At 46.4% G+C, this 16,882-nt stretch overlaps 1 long non-coding RNA gene across 1 annotated transcript; it reads right to left on the bottom strand.

Annotated features, from left to right (window-relative positions):
* Positions 1 to 7,409: 7,409 nt before the first annotated feature.
* LOC146892121 (uncharacterized) lies at positions 7,410 to 16,526 on the bottom strand. The gene is made up of 3 exons (XR_015004993.2): positions 16,281 to 16,526; positions 10,897 to 10,985; positions 7,410 to 7,885 (listed from the first exon to the last, which is right to left on the bottom strand). It is a non-coding gene; the product is annotated as an uncharacterized LOC146892121 (long non-coding RNA).
* Between the last annotated feature and the right edge of the window lie 356 nt (positions 16,527 to 16,882).

Raw genomic sequence — 16,882 nt, 5'->3', positions numbered from 1 at the left:
ACAGAATCAGTGAGCAAGGTCAGCAGAAGAGACAATTGGTCCAGGTAGGATGCGGCAAAGCCTGGTCCAAGTGTGGCAAAAAAAAAATGCCTGTGTGTGTGTGTGTGTGTGTGTGTGTGTGTGTGTGTGTGTGTATGGGTGTGAGCATGTGTGTGTGTGCCTGTATATGCACGTGTGCATGTGCCTGTGTGTGCATGTGTGTATGAGCATGCATATGTGTGCCTTGTGTGAGCATGTGTGTGTATGCATGTGTGTGCATGTGTGTGCACATGTGTGTGAGCATGTGTGTTGATGTAGCTGTCCCATCTATAACACAGTGCTCAGTCACTTATTCTCAGCACTCTAACCATGTTGGGAGTAGCATACATCTAAGAAGTAAACATAAACATTCAGAAGACAGTGTGACAACATGGTCACACAGAAAAAAAGAAAACCACCAATATGTTTTCTCCTACGGCCTCTGGTTTTCCTCACCATGGACCTAGACCCAGTTTGCTGTTGGGCATGAATTCCCTCCTGTGGAACAGGCCTCAGATCGAGTCCAGAGAGTGGTTACCTACCCCTCCACAAATAGTGTTGCCATTATTGCACCAGGGGACACGTCTGGCTTGGCACATTAGTTTATCACGTGCAGAGCCTCATAGTAGATAAGATCATAGATCACACATACACAGTACACAAGAGTCTACATGGACCCTCCTGATGCTGTAAAAGCTAGCCAGCAGGGAGAGAGCTTCTTAGTTAGAGATTGGTTTCTCTGTGTTTTATAAACAAAATGTAGATGTGGTCTGCAATAAGACCTTACCATCTAGTTGTTGTGAGCAACCAAGAGCAATGACTGTGGCCCATTTTGCTTTGGTTATCTCTGGGGCCTCCCTGACCAATAACTCCTAGGGAACGATCCCACACCTAGCCCTGGAAGTTTTCATTTAATGACCTGTCTGTTCTGAGAGCAACATTGTTCACCAAGGATGCATCTCCGTTCAAAATCTTTTTATTTTAAAGTTATGTTTTAATTAACATATAGTAGAGTTTCATAAGTCTTCATACACCCTTGGTTTGGATTAACCCATTCCTTGGTCCCTCCTGTCCCTAATCCTTTTTCTTCTTCTCTTCAGTTTCTTGAGGTGAGTGGTTTTGCACAGCTACACACTTCCTCCATGATATTCGGTTCTGTCACAAGCCCAGAGCAGTTGATCATGGGCTGGAGGCATGAATACCATGAACCCAAATAAACCTAGTATTTGTTAAAGTTGTATGAAGTCGTATGAATCACACTTAGTTCCTGGGGGTCATGGATATTTAGAAGGATCAGTATTCACACTGCTGTAGTAGTTAGAAACACACTGACTGGGAAGGCAGTATTCACACTGCTGTAGTAGAGACACACCGACTAGGAAGGCAGTGTTCACACTGATGTAGTAGTTAGATATACACTGACTGGGAAGGTAGTATTCACACTGCTGTAGTAATTAGAGATACACTAACTGAGAAGGCAGTGTTCACACTGCTGTAGTAGTTAGAGACACTGACTGGGAAGGCAGCATTCACACTGCCGTAGTAGTTAGAGACACACTGACTGGGAAGGCAGTGTTCACACTGCTATAGTAGTTAGAGACACACTGACTGGGAAGGCAGTGTTCACACTGCTGTAGTAGTTACACACACTGACTGGGAAGGCAATCTGGTAGAAAATGGCAGAAGTCACAACTGGAAGTAAATTTATGCTCTTATGTGCAAACACCAGTGCTTAAAAGAACTGAACATAAACTGCTTTATTCAACCCCTGTATAGCAGAAATCAGTGTTGCTCTAATAGCCAATGCCCAGAAGTTTTACTGACCAGTTTTTGGCAAGATCAAGGAAAGAGTATTCCCCAACTTGTATGGATCTTTACAGAGTTTAGGTTTAAAACAGTCAGTTATCCATGTAAGTTTACCAGACTAAAGTTTTAGCAGAACTCAGCTGTGTAAATTACTAAAAGCTCCTCTCATGCTTACGGCAATGGTGGTGAAAGGAACCTGCCACACTCCTATCCTACGAAGGTACAGCACTGTGTGTAACGTTTATTAACAATAAATGGCCATGCCGCTGGCAACTGTGTGGTTCTATGTGGGCGTTTGGGAGTCTGCCCTACATGTACTGATGAGCACTACATCTGGTCATGCTGGCAGTGGCCTCGGCATCTCACTTACATCCCTTAGCTTTATTAACTTCTCTCATGATTGATCCAGTCTTGCTGGGTTTTTCTGGTAACCCTCAGAGCCACAGGCTATAATTATACACATTACACAGCACGCCTTTACGTATGTACCATGTCACCAGTGGCAGGGGTGTTTTACCATCTAGGTGTGTCTATGTACACTCTGAAATGCTCACAGGATGATGAGACCACCTAATGGCAGTTTTCAGAATGGGTCCCTGTCATTAAGTCCTCTTCGACTAACCAAAGAGAAGAGAAAAAGGCCAAGGGAGGCGAGAAAAGCGGAGGAAAGCTGTAGTCTTCATACCGCAGTCAACTACAGTAGCAATGAGACTCCACAGGGGCCCAGAAGAGACTCTGTTAGAGCTTGGACGAGAGGCCAAGTGCACATAGATTGTGATGCCACAGTCTCCACGAACCTGTCTGAGGCCTGTCCGCGGGCCTGTCCTGTAAGCACGTGCTCAGTGTGTGTCAGACTCACTCAGGTGCAGGGACAGGTCTGAGACGAAAACAGGAAACGCAGCCGTGGGTTCACACACAGCTCACAGCTCCCCAGGACAGACGGGTGCTTGTCTCGTCGTGGGAAACTGCACTGCCAGCTGCTGTGATGGTCGTTCTCGAGAAACCTGAGGTCCCATCAGGATGGCGGCTCCCACCTCGGATCTGAGCGCCAGGAGATCAGAGGCAGGAGGATCGAGGCCAACCTGGTCTACATGCCACAAAACTGTCCCCAAAACCATCAGTTGAGTTAAATAAGAAGAACTTGGGGTTCTATCAAACTTAACTTGTCAGGATAGGGAGGGGCAGGAACATTGCAAAACTGAGAGATCTCTGAAGAGCCGAGCAAAGCGGCGTCTTATGGATGTGATAAAAATGTACTGCACGGAGGTCTCAAATGATAAAATATTACATTAAAAAGAGAATTTTCACCATAAGGGAAAAAAGGCAGCTGGTTACTCTTACCAAAGCAGCCATGGCACCATTGTGCCTGCAGGCACTGTAGACATACAGGAGGTAAGAGAGTATCAGGGTATATATGTTCTCAACACATTGTACACAAGTACGGAATTGTCTGGAGACATGACTCGGTAGATACGGGAAATGGTGGCTCTTGGAGTGGATCTCCGTTCAGTGCCCAGTACTCATACAGTGGCTCAAAACAGTCTGTAGCTCCAGTTCCAGGGGATCCAATTCCTATATGCACGTCTCTCTCTCTCTCTCTCTCTCTCTCTCTCTCTCTCTCTCTCTCTCTCTCTCACACACACACACACACACACACACATACATAAAATAAAGATAAAACATTTTCTAAAGATAAAAAATGATAATTATTGAAAAATAAAAATGATCGTTCCCAAAGGTAGAGTCTGGGGTGCCTAACAACATCTCCCAAGGACAAAATCCTCATCCTTGGGTGTCACTAATGAAGTGTACGCAAACCCAATTCTTTTCTAGACATATGCTGCATACCAGGCTTGAATGCAGAGATCTGTGTCTCTCAACTTTGAAACCCTATCGATTTCTCTCTTTTCCCTTCCTCTTGCTCTTCCCCACATCACTGTTCTTCACAGAATTCTCTCAGGTCGACAAGAATGGGCTCATGGCAGTAGAGTTCATGCTAGTGTAGGTTTTTCATGTGGCCCTGCGTTTTGTGACCAGGACGAACTCTTGGGTATTACTCTGCACGCTCTCTCATCATCTTCTAGGCCTTCAGGTAAAAACTCATGTCCAGAAATACATATCTAACATGTGACCTATCAGAAGACAGGCTGTGGGGCTTGTGGCTATTAAAATAGTGGCTATCTACAAGTGGTCCCCGTTGAACTGTCGAGCGCATCTCCCCAGACAGAACCCGGGGAGCAAAAGAGAAGAAACTCCACGTCAGGTCAAAAGTGACAAGGAGAACATATTTTAGGCTGAAAAACAGATATCCAGTTTTATGTTCATCTTTGTACAACTTCCTATTTCAGAACATTGGGAAACTCTGAAACCGTTTGCAGAGTCCTTTGGGCCACAGTGAACTCCATATCCACAGGAGAAATACTTTTTCCCAACCTGATGTCATATGGTCTGTGTCCCAGGGTAGCTCAGTTTCTCTTCGAACAGTGTTAAAGTGTCAGTTTCAAAAGCATGGGAATCTGAGTTTCTTTAAACATGGGGCACACATACATAGAAAAACACATAGTCCTCTTTAATCTGACATAAAAACATAGATACATAAAATATTTGACCTAATGAGTTTTGCGCAGGAGTAGGGAGACGGACAGAAATGGGCAAAGAATGCAGAGTTTCATTGTCTAAGGTGCTGAAACTATGCACAGTTTGATAATCAATCTGTAAGCTTTGTCCCCGCAAAACTTCTCTCTCAGCTTAAAGCCAAAGGGAGAGCTAAACATGGCGGCACATGTCTGTCATCCCAGGGGTGGGAGGCGGAGGAAGGAAGGTCACTGAGAGTTTAAAGCCAAGGCTACATAATGAACTTGAGATCAGGTTGGCCAGTGTAGGGAGATCCTTTCTGAAACAAACAAACAAAACAACAACAAAACAGCGAATCCAAACACAAACCATTCCAGATTGAAAGGGATTTCTCTCTGCCTCCTAGCGTGTGTGTTGAGAGGATCCAAGAACCGCGTCCCCCAAAGACAGGTCTATAGCGCCCTGCTTGAGACAAGAAGTTCTTGGGGGTGGCAGTCCTGCCATTTCCATGAGTTCTAGTCAGGGACGGTCCATTGGCATTGGTCTGGCTCCAAACAGTTACAAGGGTGGCTCGTCATGGCCTCCTCGTAGTCCTATTGAGTTTCTCCACACAAGAAGAACACGGAGCAATCCTGAAAAGAAAGAGTTCTCTGTGCCTAGATCTGGGAACTGCCCCTTATTTTAAAGAAAATGAGAGGTCAGGGCCCCAGGGCTCACAATTTAATGCAACCAGAGAGGCTTTATCTTGTTCCTGCAAGCAATAAGATGCTATCTCTAATTTCAGCCAATTTGTCATTTTTCTGCCGCCCAGGGGACACTGGTTTTAAGCTATGACATACCTCTCATCTCCAGGACAAATGCTACTTCTGGGAAGGTTGTGTATAGCGTGGGAGGCTCCCATAAACCCTGGGCCTATGAGAGTTCCCAACAGAAGCCATTGCTCCCTGGGTAGGAGCCAAAAGGAGCAACTCCCGAGATGTGGTAAGAGGGGACACTGAAGAGGAGGAGCAGTTAGAGAAATCGGACTAGGGTGCCTCTCAGAGAAGATACAGCCACTTGGATGTCAGAGCATTGATGTGACAGAGGCCAGTTTTCCAGGCAGAGCATAGCCTCGAGGGGCTAGGTTTCTGCATGAGCTCTCAGCACAGTCTCAGGTAGTAATGTCATATGCAGAGGTCTCTCTCACACACGCTTTAATACTTTGCAGCTCTGTGTGCATATTTCCTAGGAAGTAGAAGTCATATTTTGATCATCATTTTCCTTATGTATTCTTCTGGGATGGGAGAGCACCAACTCTGAGTGGCCCTGGGCCGGCAGTGTGGGCTCACAGTACTGAAGAGACAAGAGCACAGCATGAAAGGAGTGGGGGCATGTGGGGTGCTTTGACAGAACCAAGTCAGGGCTCTAGAGAGTGGCAGCCAGGCTAGTTCAGCCAGCTGCCTGGCATCATGCTCCTGTATCCGTGGTGCTCAGCTGTGCCAGGGTCACAGCTCTAGGCTGTGGTCTGCAGTGGAGTGGGGATGTCTTTACGAACTGTTCACTGAAATCCAAATCCTAGGCTCTTCAGCAAAGAGGAATACTAGAATGCATCGGTATGAGACTGAGCTGGAGCTAACCAGGAGGGATGTGAACACAGAATTAAGCATAAGAGTAGAGAGAGAGAGAGAGAGCAAAGGAAGAGGCTTAGAGAAAGAGGGGGTGGGCGGGGCGTGATGGGCTTTCTCAGAGGAGTTACACTTTACAGCTATTGGTCAAGTATACAAAGTAAATCATCACCACAGCCCAGTACCCAGAGTCAGCAGTGCCTTGCTGTCTATGGGAAATCTAGCTAAGGCAGCAGTTGTCATGTAAAGTATTATATCCCAAAAGGCAGCAATAGTACAAAAAGATAAAGGGGGAAGAAAGAAACCCATGGACCCATGTTTACAGGCTTAGTGCATATATAGCGTGACGTTTCTGAAGGTATGCTTATTTCAAAGCCTATAAAACTGCATGCATGAAATACGGACAGGTGTCAGGTGTGTGTGTGTGTGTGTGTGTGTGTGTTTGCTTGTCAATTATTTTTTGATAAAATGCTTAAAAATAGAAAAGGAAATGAACTTTGTTGACTAATTATGAAATGAACTCTTGGCTGCAGTGTCTTAGAACACACTAACTTAGAATGAGGGCAGCTGATAGCTCCAAGAGTAACTGCAGAAAGGTGAGTTCCCAGGGAGAACATCAGGGGACACCCAGCGCGGAAAGGCGTGTGGTGCCCTGAGTATCAGCGTCTGTGTTACAGGACTCCATCAGAGAGCCTCAGGAGAATGGCCACAGGTCACCTGATAGCCTTCCTTTCTCCGCCCTGCACATTTCTGACGCTTTCCCAGGACTTCTGATCAAAGCCACCAGTGAACAAGCTTTTCTCACGAACTCTTTCATTCTTGTCCACCAAACACCAGAGGCAGACACAAAGATGGAACAAGAAGCAGACGGCAGTGATAGGGAGGAGCGGGGGCCATTGGATGACTTTTCCGTGACAACAATAGGGTGACTTCTTGCATGACTTCTTCCCCACCCCACACTACATGGCAGCATGTTGAAAGCGTGGTGCAGATAATCTGGTAAGTCCCCATCATTTCTGTGCCATCGTATCATCAAAGGAATAATAGCGATGGCCGATAAGAGCTCCTGCAGTAATGTCACCCTGCATTTCCAAGGGGCCCGTCTCCGGGCTGCTATTGTAATCTGCCCCTATTTAATGACACAGGTGTCTGCATCCAAAGGCACCTGTGTTTAGAAACATAGGGTTTATTATGGGAACGGAACACCGAGCCCCTCCTAACCATGCCTCCACCATGAACAATGGGCACATACATAGCTACAGAGCTGTTCGGCCCCAGAATCAACTCCCCCCTGGCAGATGCATTCTTGAACTTCAAACTTCAAAACCCACAGGAGCAAATTATAGGCTTAAGGGATTTATTTTTTATTACACGAGGAATGCGTGCACAGTGGTGCTTTCTCACCGATGATGGGCAAACAATGGTCTTCATTTAAAACGCAAATATCTCATCTAATAGAAGGGATAAGAAAGGGCAGGGCATAAGGTGTCCAGGTAATTCTCCAAGGAGCTGGAGAAGTACAGCAGGCATTTCTCAAGGGTCTGGTTACAAAGCACGAATAAATTCCCTTTTATTTCCCGAGCATGCAGTTCAAGAGTTAAGCAAATATTTTTCTGGCAACTAATTTGTAGCAGGCGTCGAGGCTGCTCTTGAGGATTTTTTTTTTTTTTAAGAAGAAAAACTGCTTCCTCGTCATTTTCGTGTCTCTCTTTGCCGTCTTCAGTTCAGGGCAGTTCTTGTGGGGCTAGGGAAGGTGGCTGGCTTGGATGGGATGATTTGTAACAGGAAACTAGGTGTAGGGTGTAGCGGGAGGTGGGTGTTCCTTAGAGGATTTGCATCCGTATTCACACCATCTCGTTCATGCAGCAGAACGGACTGGGTGCCTGCAAGGTAAGAGAACCGGCTTGTGTTCAGAGCCCTTAGGCTACCCATAGTGAAATGGGAGGAATTAGAACCTGCTTGTGTTCAGAGCCCTTAGTCTATGCACAGTGAAATAGGGGGTATTAGGTACAAGTGGGGCAAAGCAAACACAGCCAGCAATGTAATGTGGTGGACAGGAGGAGGACTTAACTTGGGAGGGGTCTAGGAGAATTTTTTCCCTCTCAGTTTTTATTAGTTCTTTGAGAATTTTGTAGTGCATTTTTACCATATTTAGACCCATTCCCAGCTCCTCCTATATCTATACCATCTCAGCTTCTCCCATATCTGTACCATCCCAGCTCCTCGCATATCTGAACCATTCCAGTTCCTCCCATATCTGTACCATCCCAGCTCTTCCCGTATCTATACCATCCCAGGTTCTCCCATGTCTGTACCATTCCAGCTCCTCCCATATCTATACCATGACAGCTCCTCCCACTTCTATACCATCCCAGCTCCTCCCATATCTGTACCATCCCAGTTTCTTCTATATCTATACCATGCCCTACCCACTCAACTTTTTGTCTTTCTTTAAAAACCACCGAGTGCAATTTGTTCTTCCCATAAACACTTGGGTGTGGGGCACTCAAGAGAGCCTGATCCCCTGGCTTTTGGGTAGTCTCGTATGAGAGCACTTGGCTTCTCTAGTTGTGAGCCCCAGTTCCTCCAATAAGTCTCCCGTATCTCTGTCTCTCTCCGCCATTGGCTATGTTCCTCGGGAGAATCCTGGCTGAGGTTCTCACTGAGGGCAACAAACACAAGTACTCATGAGATACGTGAGGATGAATGTGTGGCTCACCAACACTGGGACACACAGAGCACCCAATAACAGCCATCACCAAGCGAAGGCTCCAAGGAAGGCTGACAAAATCCCAAGTTTAATAGGCAGGTGATTGCCTGCTTCTTCCTCCCTCACAGCAGGAACAAACATCATTGGCTGTAGGCTCCTCCATTCCTTTCACTGGGCTCTTTTGACAAATCTTCACTTCTGGTCCTCAAACCATGCTTGTTAGTGAGGAGATCACATGTCAAAGAGGCATCAAAGAGGCAGTGAATCAGGAGGCATCACCACAGCATAAAGATATGTTGGTCTCTAGGGTCTCCCCTTTCTCTTTTCATTGGGCTGTTTTCAATATTTGTTTTATTTTTAATTGTGTATGTTAGTATGCTGTCTGGGGTGTGTGCGGGTCAGTACAGTTGCTCACAGAATCCAGAAGAGGATGGCAGGTCCTCTAGAGCTGACGTCACAGGTTGCTGTGAGCCATCCAGCATGGGTGCTGGGAGACAAACTCAGGTTCTCGGCAAGAGCAATACATGCTCTTAACCACGGATCTCTGTCTCTCTAGCCAAGGGACTTAGGTTGTAAACTGTAAGTCATGTGACTCAAAGATGACAATTTGTCCCATGACTTTCCTGTCCTGTGCTCTCCTTGGAGGCCACTATTATGCTCATGTAAATTTCTTAAATGACAAATTGCCACCTCTCAAAGAGCAAGACAGACAGGCAATGCCCAGAAGTCAGGAACAGAGCTGGATGGAGTTTATCTCCACTCCTTCCTCTCGTGAGTCGGACAATGCTGACTCCAAGTCTACAGACTTCCCATGTCTCTCCTATTTACCCAGCACACCCTTGTGTAGGGGGAAGCTGCTCTGAACTCTATGGCAAATCTACCCTGAATTTGCACCGATTGTTCCAGAAAGCACATCAGGGATCCCTCTGTTCAGTAAAGCAGTTACTGACTCACCAGCCTGTATGGATATGCATCTAAACTTTCAAGACTTTATCTCAGCTCTTTATATGAAATGAATTCAGATAAACGAAAACAAGAAAACAGTGGATGAAGTAAGCTCAAACTCTGTCGAATGTTCCAGAAAGATCCGTCCGTGGCGGAAGCCGCTTCCCTTGCTGTCGCCGTCTTCCAAGCCCTTATTTGGAAATATGCTGATAACTTTTACAGGATTTGACCTTAGCTCACATGAACACAAAACCCTGCACAGAAAATCCCTCAGACTTCAATGTGTCTGTCGCAACAGAGACATCCTAATGAAATGGCTAGAAAACAGATCAGCAAAGGGCAGGGAGAGGGAAGAGAATTCCAGAAAGAACAAAACGTTATCCTGGAGACAAGAGGCGCTTGGCACTGAAAATGGATTTCTCTCCTTGAGATCCTCCTCCCCCACTGTGGAATCTGCACTGCCTTAAGCGTCTGAGCAGAGCCTATGTTGGAAAGACAAAGACAAAGAAAAAAATTCCCATTCAGAGTTTCCACTTTCGCATTTATTTCCATTTCTTCATTTGACAGAGGCAATACTGGACCTGCATCTCGACTCCACGTTCATCTAGAGGAATCATTTGGCCCAAAAAGCAAGATTAACAAATTCTTCCAAGATACTTTATATTGTGTTATATGTGGCAACTTCACCCACATTTCGGGAGATTTTTATTAAGAGTCCAGTAAAATAAGAGTTCATACCTCACAGCCATGCTAGCCACGCTTGATCTATAATGATAAAATGTTTCTGTTCCTCTTTTATGCCATCTGGCCATCTCACCACAACCCATTTGGAAGGTTAGATAGAACTGTTACCTTGCTGGAAAGTTCTGTCCAAGCAGCCCTGGTATAATTCTTTTATCTAAGAAAGGAATGTGTCTTACTTACCTGTACCTTTCTCCATGATCTGTGGAGCTTTGTGCAGTAGGTGGGCAGAAGCCACTGACTAGTACAGAAGGGGCCATTAGTGTACCCACCATAATCACTAGGGGTCATAGTGCTGTCCTCTGAGTCACCCCAGTCAGCATGAGCAATGAGAAACATGGCCACTTCACTCTGCTATCTGGAGTCTGGGGGCTGAACAGCCAGCAAGGGCACCCCCCTTCTCACAGAGGACCACAAGCAGCCCTGCCTCTCATGTTCTACTGGATCAAAAATATTTCTATTAAAATGAATGTGCATGGGGCTGGAGAGATGACTTACTGTTTGCCAAGAAAGTGTGAGGACTCAAGTCTAGATTCCCAGTACCTTCACAATCCAGGCATGGCGGTCCTTACTGGTAACTCCAATGGCTGCAGAATAGAGAAAGACAGATCCTTAGCACCCCCTGGCCGGTCAGTAGAGACAAGATAGTGAGCCAATGTTAACGTCTGGCCTCTCAATGTACACACGTCTTCCGGGATGGCTTGCAAGTATGGCCAGAGCTCTGAGGTTCGTACGATCTGGCTGCAAATCTGTTTGTCTCAGGTGGACATTCTGCTTTGTAAGAATCCTTGATTTCCAAAAGAAAATGAAGAATTTGAGACAAATCATGGGTAAAGTTCTGGCAAACACTTGCTCAGGCAATGAACTCATATAGAATTTCTTCTCTAAATCAAGGTTTGAAACAGTAGATGTTGATGCCTGCTCAACAGAATATAAGACACCTGCATTTAAAGTAGAGCGGGATATCACCTCAGCAAGAACGGAGCCTAACAGCCCTAACCTTCCAATTGCCCTGTCAGACATGTTGAGTGCCAAGGCAAGGAGGAGGTGGTACCATCCCAAGAATCACAGCCTTCCTGACAGCAATAAGACTGAGTTACACAGGTGTTGATGCTTGTCAACGTAGACATTCTGGGCTTCCACCTGACAAGTGAGGGCAGCATAGTCTTTTCCTTAAGTGAGACTTAAGCATCCTGGGCAGAGTCAGCCATGGCGGTATAGCACAGACAATCTCCTTTGGATAAATGGTTAGTTTTATCCATGAAAAAAGAAGGAATTTGAGAGTTTGTCCTAGAAATATTTGAATGGGATGAAGCTAGACAGTGATAAATGACGAGTTGCCTAGGGTCGCAACAAAAACTGCCTCTTGACGAAGACGGGATGGGAATCAGGTGTGGATGGAAATGTCATCCTTGTCCACATGCAGCTTCTGTCGGGTCCCCTGGAGACTGCACTTGGCACAGCAGCTGGGTCTGACTGCCTTTGGTGGGGAAGGGCGGACAGCTGAGAATCCACCACGCCGCTTGTGCAGCAGCAAGGGTGTTGCCACATTCACAACAGAGCAGTCTTGAGTACGTTGGTTTCGGCAGCTGAGCCTTCTCTGAAGATGATTGTCATGCTGTTGAATGTATGAGAGGTGCGTGCATCCATTGCTTTATAGCATGCCCTTCATCCTGAAGTCAAGAATGTGTTTCTCTTCTGTAATATTCTCTCAATCTCTCTGTCTCTCTGTGTGTCTCTCTCACCCTCCCTCTCTCCCTCCTTCCCTTCCTCTCCCTCCCCTTTCTCTCCTTGATGAGGAAGACATCACCTGTAATTAGGCTGGTCCCACTAGATAATTTGAAATAACCACCCATTTTGATGTCCCTAACTATGCAAAATAATACTCTAGTTTAAATGGATCCTGTCAAACATGTTAAATGGTGTGTGAATGCCAGGCATAGTGACCAGCAAGGGATGATTTTATTTTTTGGGTATGAAGTTCATCAGACATAGTTAGGCACTTAATACACTACTTCATTTTCATGCAATGGGAAAATGATCCTGACCACAGCCCAAGGTGGTGAGGACTGCCATCCAGAAGACCACAACAAGAGAGGAGACGAAGCCACTGTGCGCCTAGTTCTGGATGACAGAGTCATTCATTCATGCCCTCCTTCCCTTTCCCTCTTTCCCAGGCAAAAGGATGCTGGAATGCATTTGCTTCTTGTCACTAAAATACAGATTTGTCTTTTGGTTCCTTCTGGTCATTCCTGGGTTTCTTCTACCCAGCATCCTGCTCAGTTGGGTTTGGCTCATGGAACCTCAGCTTCACGCCTTTCTTCCCTCACCCGTTCATCCTGTCTGTCGTAACTGTGGCTTCCTGGAGGTCCAGAACATCCTTCAAGAACAGACCATCGTGTGGGATCCATGCATGCTTCAGAAACCCATTGGTTTTGTTTCTTAAACATTTTTTAGGAGAGAGATGGAGGGATTTGGTCTTAGAGAACACAGACATAGGCTTCACTTAACGCTGGAAAGACAAAGATCACAGTAAGATCTGAGACACATCCTACAGTACAATCCCGTTGTCTACCTTAAACAATGGACAATAATGGGAAAGAGGAAAAAGAAGAAGTAAATTCTCCTCTTCAGTAGCGTTTACTTAAAAATAATTTCTTTGTATTAGTTCCCCCTACACACAAGAACACGCAGGTAAGTTTTTGGCATACCACATTTTTATAATACCACCTACATGTAAACTGTGAGCAGCACCCCCTGCTAAAGCACGTGTTCACCGCCATCAGCGCCACATGCACTGTGGTGGATGAACGGCTATGGAGAAGGAAGAGCGTGCAGCTCTTCCTTCTGGTGATGCTGATTCGCCTTCTCCTCCGCAGGAGTGCCAGGGTGGCTGCAGATCTCGGTAGCGCCTCTGGAAAATCATTTGGCTCACAGTTGGAAAACTCAACTGTTTTCTCTTTTTCCACTCATCTGAATATCTCAGCAGGTCCCGTGGGTTTGGGATGACGACTAGTCCCTTCCTGCTTTTGCACTGTCGTGAGGTTCAGAGGTTTACAACGAGGCAAGAATGGCGAGAGAAAGGGGCAGAGTGCAGACTACTCACCTTAGACAGGGGGAAAAAAACTTAAAGGGAGAAGGGTATCTGCTTATCCAAATTATCTTTTTAACGATAAGTGGTCATTTCCCGCTGAAGACACAGGGGCAGTAGAGGTGCACAAACAAAGGGGCACAAATCAAAAACAAAAGTGTCAGGCAGGAGACTTGCAGAGGAGGAAGTAACAGCAATCTGTGTAATCTGAGGTAGGCGTTTGTGCTGTTGTTTCCTTATCTGCCTGTCTGTCCACCACCCTCTCTCCCTTACACTGGCAAGTGTCTGGGAGTGTAAGTGGAGGTTCCTGTCCTGTCTGCCTGCTCCCAAATAGGCTACACGGAGGCTTAACATTATTTATAAATTCTCGGGCTTGTTGCTTGCTCTTTTTTTCTTTTTTAAAGAAAACAAACAATCTTTTTTCATCTTACATACCAATCCCAGTTCCCACTCCCTCCCTCCTCCCATCCCCTCCACCTCCCCTCTCCAATCCACTCCTCAGAGATGGTAAGGTACACTGCTTTGGGGGAAGGTCCAAGGCCCTCCCTACTATGTCTAGGCTGAGCAAGGTATCCATCAAAAGACAATGGGTTCCCAAAAAGCCAGTACAAGCAGTAGCGATAAATCCTGGTACCACTCACTGCCAGTGGTCCCTCAGTCTGACTAACTAACTCTTACACATAAAATCACCCATAATTCTTTTCTGTTTAGCCACACGACTTAGTCACCTTTCTCAGCACGGCATTCTCATCTTGCTCCTCTGCCTTTGCTGGCGACCCTCTTCCTCTTCCCAGAATTCTCCTAGTCTGGCTCCCACTGTCAATCTCTTCCTGCCCAGCATTCAGCCAATCAGCTTTTTATTAGCCAATGAGAGTAACACATATTCATAGTGTACAAAAGATTGTTCCGCAGCATAGGAGCGTCTTGCATAATTCTTCATAGTTTACGCATGCCAGAGTTAGAGCTACCTAAGCCCCTGTGCACTTTAAAAGCTGGATATGCCTACTCCAAGCTCTCTTTCTGCCCCTCTTCTGAAGCAGTAACTATTGCCTCCTCCTCCCCCTTCCCCCCCCCCCGGGTGCTTCAGGGGTCATCTTTGAAGTTCTAAGTAAGGTAGACCCTTGTGTAAACTCGGAGAGCTAGAACTATGAAGAATTATGCAAGTACGTTAAGTGTGACTTGAGGATCCCAGGTGGCTATGTAAATTGCCTGAGTGCTTGATGGCGCATGTGTGGCCCTGGATCCCAGACATTTGGGGTGGCTAGACATTGTGCCAAAGCACTAGGCGATGGAAACCTAACAGTGAGACCAGCACGGTGACACCCAGGCTGGGTTAGCAGGACCATTGCACACAAACTGTGTCCCCCACTTTCTTCCTTTTTTTTCTTTTTTCTGTTTTTGCAACAGGATTTCTCTGTAGCTTTGGAACCTGTCCTGGAACTAGCTCTTGTAGACCAGGCTGTCCTCGAACTCACAAAGATTAACCTGCCTCTGCCTCCCGAGTACTAGGATTAAAGGTGTGCCCCACCCCAGCCGGGCTTCTGACTCCCACTTTCTAGTAAGTACTAGAGAGAAGATTTTGGTAGGTGACAGAGGGGGTGTGGAGGAGACACTGATAACTTGGTAACTGTGCCTGGAGTTTTGTTAAACTTCTCGGCACTATGTGGAAGACCCCACCTGAGCGCAGAGAAGAAAGATGACCTTGCAGACTCAGGCAAAGCTAGCGAGTCACCCATGGTCCAGAGCCAAGGAAGGAAAGCTGTGCTCCTGGCCCTGGCCCTCAGGATTGGAGCTGGCACATTGTGACTGCCTCAAATTGTATGTCCAATTTGCCTACAAACCCACCCGAGATAGACAAATTCTTGGCAGTATTATTTCAATTCTGGATCTAAAACCTGGACCAGACTCTGGAATGTTCAGCCCTGTGAGCCAGGAAGCGCATTTCCACAAAAATTTCTAGTGTAATGGGAATTCAGGTGAACCTGGGTGAGCATCATGATGACTTTGATCATGGCATTTGATCACAGATGGCAGCACAGACACCTCTGTCCTGACTTGCTTGTTCTTCCTGAGGACTGACTGGGAGAGCCATCCCAGCCTTGTGTAGATTTCTCTTTGTGTGGAGAATGCTAACCTTACCTTCAGGATTCATGTCAGAATACAAACTTCAAAAATGTCCTATAGGACTATAGGACTACCCGTCTCTTTGAGTTTCCAGGATTCAGCTCAAATGATTTCAAGTTGGTACTTCAAGAGGGAAAGACCTCTCCGTAGTTTTTCTGGCCCCTCTAGGACTAATAAAAGCTCAAAATCTTGCAACAGAAAATACACTCATGTTTTAGCTCAGAGTGTTAGGGAGTGAAGCAGAATGAGTGTTTTCTCACAAGGACTGTATCTGAGGGCTGGAGAGAACCAAAGAACTGTCTGCAGCTTGGAGCACATCCAGGGTCACTCCCATGGGCAGCCCAACAGGCGGTGGTGAACCCTAAGTCTGGAAAGTGGGAGAGGACCTGCTGTCACCGTGAGTGACCTGCTCTGACACTGTTGGCCACTCCCAACATTCCTGCCTGGCCAGCGTAGGATGTGGTGTTTGTGGAGGTCATAGAAGGGTCAAGGCTTCCATCAAAGTAACAAGGGCTGCAATGAACACGAATAGGACAGTGGGCCAGCTCACACTCACTCCACACGGATAGGACAGTGGGCCAGCTCACACTCACTCCACACGGATAGGACAGTGGGCCAGCTCACACTCACTCCACACTGATAGGACAGTGGGCCAGCTCACACTCACCCTGGAAGACAGAGGCATCTGGAGAGAACACAGCAGGGAAAAGTCGCTTTCGTGACTCAGCGTCATTATGTAGATGAATTTCTTCTTACACTGAACGGATTTCTCCAGAATAGTGTAAGACATGTTGCCTTCTTTTTGCCAAATGCCAAATTTTTTTCCTGTCAGTGGTTTCCTAATACCCAGGAGAAGGAAAGCAGACTTTTGCCTTGAAGCTACAGACAAGCATCCTCCCCAGCAGCACCAGCTCAGAAATTCTCATTTATCTAATCTCCTCAGATGCTGCCAGGAAAAAAATGTTAAGAAGATGGAAGGTCATGTGAGCTCACAAAAGAGACGGGCAAATTTTATTTTGCCTTTTCACCATTAATTTTGGTTACAGACTGTCTGTCCTGTACAGCTAAGACGTGCTTTTAGTCACCAAACAGTCTCCCAACCCGCTTGGGCCCACCGTCTTAGAGCAAACCCCCGCTTTTCAGGTCTCGCTTTCATTCTCTAGTCAGAGGGAGGGGAAGCTTTGCAGAACGCGTGAACCATGCTGTCAGGTTGTTCGGTGGCTTTCACAAATGAGGGCCTCTATTAATTGGCACTGTTGGGTCTTTTCT

This window comes from Myodes glareolus, chromosome 14 (genome assembly GCF_982192425.1).
Source record: "Myodes glareolus chromosome 14, mMyoGla1.1, whole genome shotgun sequence".
In the NCBI taxonomy this organism is placed as follows: Eukaryota; Metazoa; Chordata; class Mammalia; order Rodentia; family Cricetidae; genus Myodes; species Myodes glareolus.
Note: the sequence above shows the minus strand (reverse complement) of the source record. Positions and strands in the feature narration are given on the sequence as shown.